Below are 11,806 nucleotides of genomic sequence, written 5' to 3' on the forward strand. Positions count from 1 at the left end.
CAGTGCTGTGGACCAGGGGTCTTATCGGTGCAAGCTAACTTACTTACGCAACCCCACTCCAGTGGACAGGCTGCTTCCTTTCCCAGGCTGAGCCGTGCCTTTCCCATGCCTCTGTGTACCCATGAACCCCAACCATCCTCCCACCAAACGCTTGCTTGCGCGCGCGCGCACACACACACACACACACACACACACACACACACACACACACACACACACACACACACACACACACACACACACACACACACACACACACACACACACACACACACACACACACACACACACACACACACACACACACACACACACACACACACACACACACCACCGCCACAACAAATCCCAAGTAACAAATGGAGCAGGAGGCCTCCGCGTCCCATGACGATTGCAGTGTCTCACACAAAATGTATACACACACAGTAAATTTCGCAGAGTAAATTTTACTCAAACTGAGTCCATTTGAGCCCAAGTGAGTACAATTTTACTCAGTTTGAGTACAATTTACTCAGCAGAATTTACTGTGCAGGGAGAGAGAGAGAGAGAGAGAGAGAGAGAGAGAGAGAGAGAGAGAGAGAGAGAGAGAGAGAGAGAGAGAGAGAGAGAGAGAGAGAGAGAGAGAGAGAGAGAGAGAGAGAGAGAGAGAGAGAGAGAGAGATGGGATGGGACTGCAACGGAAAAGGAACTGTCTGTTCTGTGAGTTTTTAATGGAATCCTAGTGAGGGGCAACAAACAGCCTACGGACGCCGACATCCAATATGCAGCCCAAACCGAGTGACTACAACCCTGCACCCCACCTCCCTCCGCTCCTACGCGTGTTTTACAGGTTTTTCCACATTTTCACAATTTGTCAATGATGACAGTAGTAATAGCGATGACAGCATAATCCCCCCTCTTCTTAATGGCTCCAGTGTTTGGTTTTGGCACCTCACTGTTTTGAGAGAAAAATACAGGGTGGGGAGAGACTCTGGGCCAGCAGCTCTCATCGATGGGACTGTGTTCTCTCTCCCCTCCTCCGTGCTGCATCTCTGGAGTAATTACATCACATAAATCTGCTCCCACAGACCTGCTGTTAACCCCCGCTACATCCCCGGAGTATTGTTTACAGTGTGTCAAGGGTCAGATGTCTGCAAATTAGGATGTGCTCTCATGCAGGCCTATTAGAACGTTAGAATGGTCTCTTAAGTGGAGAGTGTTGACGCATTTTGTCTCCGCTGAATTTGAGAAGGACTAGTGCCATGCCAGATCAAAACGCACCCGACTGCTTGGCCCCCGGTATTGCTGTTTGCAGCTTGAACCACTCATCCAATTAAAATTGTCCTTATTGATGACAAATTGAGGCTTAAAAATTGTTAAGTTGTGGGGAGTCTGATCCACCTTTTAATCAGGCAAACTGGTTAATGAGAAGGAAATGGTTTGTCAGTGACATCTCATCATTCAAGTTTCAAGTTTCCACTTTTGTTTTATTTGTCACACATAAGGTACATTACAGTGAAATACTTGATTCTGAATGAGCCCCCTGAGATTGTGCTTCATACAGTAAAAAGTCAAAAGAATAAGGCCAAACACTACAAAATATACAATATACAAACTAAAGTACAAAATGCAATATTCTTTTTTATGCAAAACTGCAAACATGAGATAGGGATGTAGTGCAAATCCTTTAGTAATACAAATATGGTGTAGTGTCTAAGTGAATGTTAAGGTGAGTGTTTAAAGTGAGTGTGTGCATGTGGATGTGTGTGCAATGACTGTAGATGGATGGGCTATTGTTGCATAGAGTAATTAACCAAATCAAGCACAATCTCGACGGGGCCCACAGAAAGGCGGCCGGACAGTGCAGCGCTATCTTGGAAAGCCCTCTTATTTTGTTTAAAATCTACATGGATACAAGGATTGTGATTCAGGTTATGCATGCTAAAACAACAATTTTAATACTCAATAATGCTTCATAATAACTATTTATTGTCATTAACAATCAATAGATCATGAACACACTAGTGGATACCCTGATTTGGGATATTAGACCTTTATTACAATGAAAAAAAACATGCCACTGTCTTTGGGTCACCTGCCGCTGTTCTGTTATCCTATTGTCCTATGGTGTCCCACCATTGTCAGGACAGAACCAGATAGCACAGGACAGTGGCAAAACTCTCCAGGACAGTGATAGTGGTATAGCAGTGAAGAACTGTGGCAGAAAATCCCAAGACACCCAAAAAACAGAGAAGACAGTGACAGAACACCAAAGGACCTCTTATTGAATGTATTTAAGTTGTTTATTTTTGTTGATTATATTTATAAAGGTTAACAGATAATATGGTTGCCACTTTAGACTACTGTTACTATACAGTGCTGACTATACAGTGCTGACTATACAGCAATTAATGTTAGCAATTAACCCTTCTCTTCATGTTCATATCTCACAAGTTTTCTTCGCCATTAGATGTGTCTGTTTTTTTTATTGCATGAAACAGAACTTACAGTTGTAGTCAATCCAGTTCATTTGAAGTGTAAATGTTTCACATTAACCCTTCAGTGAGATTCAGAAAGATTATTCATTTGAACACTTAAATCTGACTTATATAATGGCGGCTACGTGGTGCAGTGGGCAAGGCGCTCACCACGAATACTGGATACACTGGGTTCGCCTGTTCGAGCCCAGCGCTTCACATTGCTTTCAGTTTAGCTGGTCGTCCGTACTAATACACATTGGCAGTATTAGGGGGTGGGAAACTGATGGGTGGGAATCGGGCGTTGTGGACAGCGACTCCTACAGGTCGGTTGGTGCGCCTGCGCAGTAGAATCAGGAAGCGATGGGGGCGGCGCCCCTCCAAAGCGCAGACCCCTGACGCTGAAAGATCGCGCTGCGCAGGTGAAAAGATGCGACTGCTGTTACCTCGAGTATCGGAGGGGACTCGTGATATGTATGACTTAGTCCACATTGCAGCCGGCTTGTGGGAGGCAAGAAACAGCGTTCGAGACAGGGGAGGGTTGAATTGGATGATACGAAATTGGGACGGGAGAAAAATAGAAAATGGGAGAAAAAGTGGATAAAAAAAGAATCTGATTTATATGGTTAGTTGTATGAAGGATTCAAATATCAACCTCACTTTGTTCCCTCCCTCAGAGTGAAGAGTGGAAAATGTGAGCACCTTTGTGAGGTATTCAATTTGTCTTGACTTAAGTGACCACTTGAAAGACGGACGGCACTCATGAGCACCATTAAAATATCTTTCAGTGTTATACCGTCAGGTCCTTTTTTTTTCTCCACAAAGTTTCAAATTGACCGTTTCAACGCTGGCCATCTATTACCCCTTCAGCCGAGAGTTGCTAAGCAACACGTACACATAATACAATCATAATGCATTTGCAAGTGGAGAAATATGCGGGCGTGGTCATATGCAAACATTTCCATTTCACCTAATTGTCGGCATAACACTGTAAGCAACAGAGCAAACAGTAGATGGACAGGGCTTGGTAAAATGCTGTGCTTGTAGAAGGTGATGCATGCATTATTTGGATGTGTTTAAAAAAAGCTTGTATTATCCACAAAGTCAACTTTTCAGGGATTAAGGAACATGCTTGTTTTAAAATTGACAACCGTGCTTTTATGAGATTATACAGTGGGTTTATAGTGGATATATATTGGCTTTCATGGGCCCAGGGGTCATCAAACTTACTCAACACGTGAACGGCCATGTCAACCTTTACTTTCAAGTAGGGATGCTCGATATTGGCTTTTTTACCGATACCGATATACCGATATTGTCCAACTCTTCATTTCCGATACCGATACCAACCGATACCGATATATGCAGGGTTCCCCCCCCCCCAAAAACGGAATAATTTCAGTTAATTAACATTACATATCTCTTGTCGTGGAATTAACACAACATTATGCATACTTTTGACAATAAAAAAATCTGAATGTGTTCTTACTTGCTTGCCTGGGTAAATAAAGGTTAAATACATTTAAAAAAAAGTATATAATATATAAATATATATTTTTTTAAACCGATACCGATAATTTCCGATATCACATTTTAATGCCATATCGGTAGGCCGATAATATCGGCCGATAATATCGGTAGGCCGATAATATCGGACATCCCTACTTTCAAGAATAGCAATTATGGAGGTTTCTTTTAAAGGTTTTGTTGATAATATCCACAGATATTTTAGAAAAGGTGTGGAATAAAAGTATTGCCCACCCCCCCAAAAAAAGATTGTATGATTGTGAATTAATTATTTAAAAGTTTTTGTCAGGTCCAAAAGAATGTACATATTTTTATTTATTTGTTCACTTTTTCTCCTCCTGTTTTTCTATGTTTTTCTCCCATCCCAATTTAGTCGTTATGCCAATTCCCCCCTCCCCTTCCTGGTCATTGCTCGCATGTGCCCCCCACTGGTCAGTCTAGGGAGCCCTGAAGTCTATCAGATGCTTCCTCCGAGACATAGGAGACAGCCAGCAGCATCTTTTCACCTGCCAGCGCGGACTCTCATTGGCGAGGTGTAACATGTGGGAGGTCACACTATCCTCGCCATCTCCCTCCCTCGCTGTGCAGGCGTCCTGACCGACTTGTAGGAGTCGCTGTTTTACAACGACCAGAATACCACCCCACCGGCTTCCCTCCCACTGACTCTGCCAATTGAGCCAGTATGACGGCCGGCCAAGCCGGAGGCAACGCTGACAGCCGGAATTGATACCAGTGTCTCTCGCGTTGGTGACGAGCGATTAGTCCGCTGCGCCACCCAGCCGCCCTAAATGTATTTTCAGCGATTTCTTATGATTCATCAAAACGCCACTAGCTGACTATTACGTACAATTAGGGCTGATTTCAATGGTGAAATCCATTTACTGATCAGTTGCTGGGTTGCTGAGAAAATCTTTGAAAATAGAGATGATTGAATATTATCTGTAGCACCTATTGGTGAAAGAGGGGTTCAGGAATAACCAGAGGAGACATACCATTATTCTTGAATGTGAACATTCAAAACATTTCTCTAGCAGACATCAACCATACGTTTGTATCTTCCTTTTGGGAACCATGAAAGATGACCAACAGGATCGTTGTGGTGCCGTTGGTAAGAAGTGAATCTTTGTCCTCCATGGTGATGACAGCCTCCTGTACCTTTCCTTTGACCTGGACCTCAACAGAGACTGAGATCATCCTTGGCAGTCAGTTGGCTTGTGAGCTCTATGTTTTCAGACGGTTGGACCTTGATCACGGCATAAGGCTGGCCATAACATCAACCGCTACAACGCGGTACCCAGCACTCATTTACACATTACTCAAATAAAAGCAGTTGCACCACAGAGATAAGTCAAGAGAGAGAATTAGGATTCGGCATATGTCTCATTATGCAAAACACGCCCCTTTTAGTTTGATGGATTTTAACCACGCCCCCTTTTTTAGATGATTTATGACCCCTAAGTCCCGCCCCATTTTCTGATTGGTCGAGGATTCAAGGAGGCGGGACATCCGGTTTAGAGGGGAGGGACATCCGGTTTCGGAAGGGGAGGGACATCTGGTTACGGAAGGGGAGGAGTTTTCAGAATTTTTTCAAAATAAAAGTTTAAATTTTTTCAAAAGAAAAGTTCAAAATAAAAGATTCAAACGTTTTATTTTCAGATTATGTGTATTCCAAGTTTTTCAAAATAAGTTTTTTTTTATTGTCAGAAATAAAAGATTCAAACGTTTTATTTTTTTTAGATTCAAACGTTTTTTTTATTTTCAGATTGTGTGTATTCCAAGGTTTTCACAATATGTATTTATGTATTCCAAAAGTCTTAAGAAAAATACAATATCTTCACAATATGTATTTGTGTATCTTCACAATAAATGTGTGTATTCCAAGGTTTACAGTTTAAACATTTAAACTGTGTGTGAGAATTAAGTTACAGAATTAAGAATAAAATACATTTTGTGTATTCCAAATGCCAAGTGTAAAATACATTTTGTGTATTCCAAATGCCAAATGTAAAATACAATGTATTATTCTTCTTCAGAAATGTTCGATATATCTGTGTTCAGAATAAGTGTATCTTATGAATAAGCATTTCAAATGTGTCTGTTTGCTGTTGGTGTGTAGAAAGAATTCTCCCCATGCTCTGTCTGTCTCCACTCTGTAGACTGAATATTTCTCCCTCTGTCAAACTGCAGCTTCTCTGAAGTGACAGCCCCCTTAGCTGTCATTGTAAGCGGGTGTTTAACGAGGGCTAATGGGATGGCTCGAAACTAGTGTATTCACCTTCTGTCAAAAGCAGATTTATGACCCTCAGACTTCCTCCTTTCTGCAGAAAAAAACGGCCCCCAAGGTGTGGGTGTGCGTGTATGTGTCTGTGTGTGTATGTGGTCTAAGTTACAGAATTAAGAATAAAATACATTTTGTGTATTCCAAATGCCAAATGTAAAATACAATGTCACAATCTTTAAATAATTGTGTTCAGAAAATTACAAATGTAATGTGTCTATATTTTATAGTTTCATATGGAAGAGTGTGTTTAAGCAAAAGTCTAAATAAAAGAAAATACAAATGCAAGTGAATAATAGGTTAATGTTGTTTGAAAAAAAAATTGTGATAACCTGTAACCACAATAAGTATGTATGTATGTATGTATGTATGTATGTATGTATGTATGTATGTATGTATGTATGTATGTATGTATGTATGTATGTATGTATGTATGTATGTATGTATGTATGTATCTATGTGTGTCTGTGTGTCTGTGGGTGTGTGTGATTATTTTTGTTATATTGATAGAGGATATAAAAAAATATCTGTTTTTTCCATCTTTGACAGTGAATAACACCATGCTAACATTGACCAGGCGTGAACAATTGCCACTGAGCTCATTCAGCACCTTCTTGAGATCACCTGTAAAAGAAATCTAAGCAAATTAATAAAGAACAGATTGATTCCGAGGCTCTAGTCAAAACAAAGGACTTCCATGGCTTATTCTACCATTCTACCCATTTCTCGTTGCGATCAACCCCCGCTTAAGTGGTTAAATGTGTTGATTTGTGTTAACTGTAATGTTTAATGTATGTTTTATACAGTGTACATAGTGTGTCTCTATACATAGTGTACTATTGTGCTAATGTAATATTGTATAATAGTGTAATAGTATTTTAGTATAATCAGTATTTTTACACAGTCTATCAGTCTTCTCTTAGATTCATTACTGGAATCTAAGATTCATCCTGTATGATAAGGTGGGTTGGTCTTCTCTATCAAAGAGGTGAAATAGGCATTGGTATCTGTTTATCTTTATCTTTAAGGCACAATTATGCTAGAATGGAATTATGGACCTTATCTGACCCCTCAAGGCTCGTCTAGTGCCATAGCCATGACCATCACTAATAAGCACCAGCTGCAAAAAGAGGCACACAGGTTTATGTAAAGTATAAATATTTCTCATAAACAAAATAAGACTACACACTAGTCTCTCATTAACTCTCATTCACCAACATTGTCTTAAGTTTTCTCAACACTGTTTCTAATTGAGCTATGCAATGCATGTCTTGCAGCTCTATTTTGAGTAAGCTGTATTTTTTTTAAGTCTTGTTTGGATGCATTGGACCAGAATGATGGACAGTAGTCCTGATGTGACAAAACTAGTGATTGTAAGACTTGCTTGGTAGATGTGTCTGTTAAAAAATAGGCATGCCGTCTAATAATTGAAATACTTCTGCTCATTTTTGTTACAATATTGTTAATGTGAGTTGACCAAGAGAGTGTTTCATCTATTATAACTCCAAGCAATATGGCCTCCTTAACTTGCTCAATATCTGCATCCTGCAAAGAAATATTTAATCTGTGATTCTCTATCTGAGCATGCTTTGAACAAATAATTATATAAAAAGTTATACGTGATAGTGTCCTGAAAATATAAAGTGTTGAAAAGATCCATCTATGTGGGTCTGTGTCTCTGTTCAAGGGGGTGTGTGTGTAGGGTCCGGCTAGGTGTCAAAACACTGCATGGGGGGTGTGAAAGTTTAGGGAACAAACATCCTCTGTATATTTGCTGGTAATACTATGCATTTTACTCATTTTACTCTAAACAAAACTAATAAAGTCTGTATTTCAGCTAACTCTTTAAGTTTCAATAGTCTGGATTTAATAAATAATTCGATGGTATGTTCTCTTGAATCTACATTGTGAACTATTCTTACTGCTCTCTTCTGTAATATAAATAAGGGCTTTATGTTGCTTTCATACGGGTTACCCCACAGTAACTCAAATATGCTAGGATGAGTGAACAATATAATATTCGCATAGAATTATAATCAAGCACATTCTTTGCCTTGTTCAAAACAACAACACTCTTGGCTACCTTATTTTTTATGTACATTATATGAGGTTTCCATGTCAATTTCTCATCCAACATAACACCCAACATTTTTTAACTCAGATACTCTTTCAATATTAACTCTGTCAATACATAATGCCACATTGTCCTTCTTTCGATTAGTAAATATCATACATTTCGTTTTTCCAAATTTAGGGATAGCTTATTGTTATTAAACCATATCGTAAGTTTACACATTTCATTTACAATGTCATCTGCTAATTTTTTAAGGTATTTTCCTGAACTGAAGAAAACAAATTGCAATATGTTTGACACTTCACATATATCATTAATATATCAAATAAAAAAGTATGGGCCCCAGGACCGAACCTCGAGGGTCACCACATAAAATGTGATGATCAATCGTATCAAATGCTTTTTTTTAAGTCAATAAATACCCCTATTGTGTAATTCCTCTCATCTACGGTTGTGGTTATTTCTTCATATATATTCATTAAGGCTAAGGCTGTTGATCGATTTGCCCTGAATCCATACTGACTCTCACTCAGTAGGTTATTCTTTTCAATAAAACTATCTAATTTATGAGCAAACACTTTTTCAAGAATCTTGGAAAATTGTGAAAGCAAAGACACTGGTCTGTAGTTGGTAAAGCTATGTTTGTCCCCAGATTTAAATAGAGGAATAATGTAGTGAATTAATAGAATTTTCCCACAGGGATGAGGTTTATCTTATCTAAGTGTGCTAGTGTTTAATAGTGTATAGGGACATAGTGTGTAATAGTGTAATATTGTCATAGTGTAGTCATATAATAGTATGTAATAGTGTTATAGTGTAATATTGTCCAAATGTGTAATCATGCAATAGTGTAATAGTGTGTAATACTGCAATAGTGTTGAATGCCCACGCTAGGTCTTAGGTCAGATCGATAACTTCATAACTCATTGGTCTGCTTATCTTGACATCAAACAGCGTCCTGCGAAGTGGTTGACATGCAGAACCAAACGAGTCTACAAAATGTTGTTGTTACCACTGACCGACAAGAGATAGCGAATGCACCGTTCCGACCCCCGTCAGTCATCGACCTTAGGTCGAGTGATTGAAGTTGCGGAATCTTTTATTTTATTTGCACTGGGAAGGAGTCTCTTTATTCAGATGAGGTCCATTTCCCTTATCCGTTACACGTATTATCACTATATGGCTTTACTTGATAATCCCATTATAGCTAGGGATAAAGCCACTTACACATATTATCACTGTATGGCTTTACTTGATAATCCCATGATACAGTACACGTATTATCACTATATGGCTTTACTTGATAATCCCATTATAGCTAGGGATAAAGCCACTTACACATATTATCACTGTATGGCTTTACTTTATAATCCCATGATACAGTACACGTATTATCACTATATGGCTTTACTTGATAATCCCATTATAGCTAGGGATAAAGCCACTTACACATATTATCACTGTATGGCTTTACTTGATAATCCCATGATACAGTACACGTATTATCACTATATGGCATTACTTGATATATATTTCTCTTTTTAGGCCTGAGCTAGGGATAAAGCCACTTATTCTATTTTGCCTTAATGCATAATCATATGTCTCCTTCTACCGCGTGGTTGACATATTTCTCTTTAGGCCTCCGTATGGATAAAGCCCCACTTCTAAAGTTTTTACATCATTAATACTCCGTCTGGCTAAAGCCTTACACAGGAGGTTTTTTTACATCATTAATCAAAAATGCATGGGGTGAAGTTACAAGGCAAAACACATTTCATGCTTACCCGGTCGTCCGGTCGTCTGGTCAGAAGAAAGGATACAAAGGATATTTATGAAGAGGTAATTTTAATTAGAAAAAGCTAGTTACAAGAAGAGACTGAAGTGGAAAATTTCCAATTCAGTTTAAAATAAGCAGAAAACAGAACATCTCATCATGCACGGCTTGTGCCCAGTGTCAAGCACCATTCTTCTCATCTCTCAAAAAAGTCTGGCTCTTGAATCGGCAACCGTCTCTTTTATTTGACATTGTACCGTATTTCTGATTGGTCTAAACACAGTGATGTCACAGGGTCGTCATTTCTGTTTAGCAAACCAACATACAATACATAATTCGTTATGGACTCCTCCTTCTTTGTACTATCGTTACTGCTAGTTACCTAGTGGTTTTTAAGTAACAGAAAGTCCCTTTTTCCTTCAAAACAGACAACGGCTTTGTCTGTGTTGACCATGTGACATCGTACCATGCACGAGGCCCTCCATAGTATCTCTTAAAGAATCCCTCCAGACAAACAGTTTTTACACATTATTCTTTTAGTATTATTCTCTACTGACAGTCAATTATAAGCATGCCATTTTGAAAACTTTTACTGTACACATTAAACATTTAATTGTTATATAGTTTCTTTTTTAAGATCTCCTCAAAAGTTTCCGGACTCCGTCTTTCAACCCTCAACCCTTAATCCCCTTCCCGTCTGAAAGGGTTAACATCTTACAGCTCTCTCTCTCCTTTGCTGGGGCCCACATTCCGCAGGTTGCCTCCCTTTTGCCTGTGAAGAACTGTGGAGAACAGACCCCTCTTATGGAGATATTAAAGGTTCAGTTCCATTTTTTTATAAGTAGAGCCATCATAGAGTTATTTTTCCAGAGTTCAGTTTAAAGATTTATACTGGTCACATAGGAACGACTCAGGATGTCATTGTCCAAAAGTGTCGCTTGTTTTGTGACACTTCACACCCACTCTGCCATCCTGTGAGATCATTGTCCATCATCAATTGAATAATTGAATAATGAAGCATATGATTACATGTGAAAAATAGGTATATACGGCTATATTGGAACGACTCAGGATGTCATTGTCAAAAAGTGTCACTTGTTCTGTGGCCCTTCACACCCACTCTGTCATCCTGGGCGGTCATTTTCCATTGTCTTAATAGCGTCTGTACTGGGGGACGAGATGGCGATTGTGGGGTCACGTGGCTGTGACTCTCCACACCCCCTCTGCCATCTTGGTACCTTGTTACCCTGGTAGCCGGCGGGAAGACTTGCATCTGTTGTTCCCTGGCTGGACGGCTCGACAGGATAGGGGTCACGTTGTTGCTTGGTATCCGGCGGGAAGACTTGCATCTGTTGTTCCCTGGCTGGACGGCTCGACAGGATAGGGGTCACGTTGTTGCTTGGTATCCGGCGGGAAGACTTGCATCTGTTGTTCCGGCCGATGCACCCAGGCTGTTGTTGTCTTGGTCATCTTGGTCATCTTGGTCATCTTGGTCATCTTGGTCATCTTGGTCATCTTGGGGTCGCCCCCTCTGACCTCTTGGATCTCTCCCATAGTTTGAGGTAGGTTGATTTGTCACTTCTCGGGCGGCCCCCACGGGTCCCAGAGAATTGTAGCAGCAGTCCTCTATTGAAGTGTGGTTGGCCTGGTCATGTGACCCTGTCCGTAGGCTTCGCAGGACATCACAGATACAGTCC

The sequence above is a fragment of the Notolepis coatsorum genome, assembly GCF_963971535.1.
Source record: "Notolepis coatsorum genome assembly, chromosome: 3".
Lineage (NCBI taxonomy): Eukaryota > Metazoa > Chordata > Actinopteri > Aulopiformes > Paralepididae > Notolepis > Notolepis coatsorum.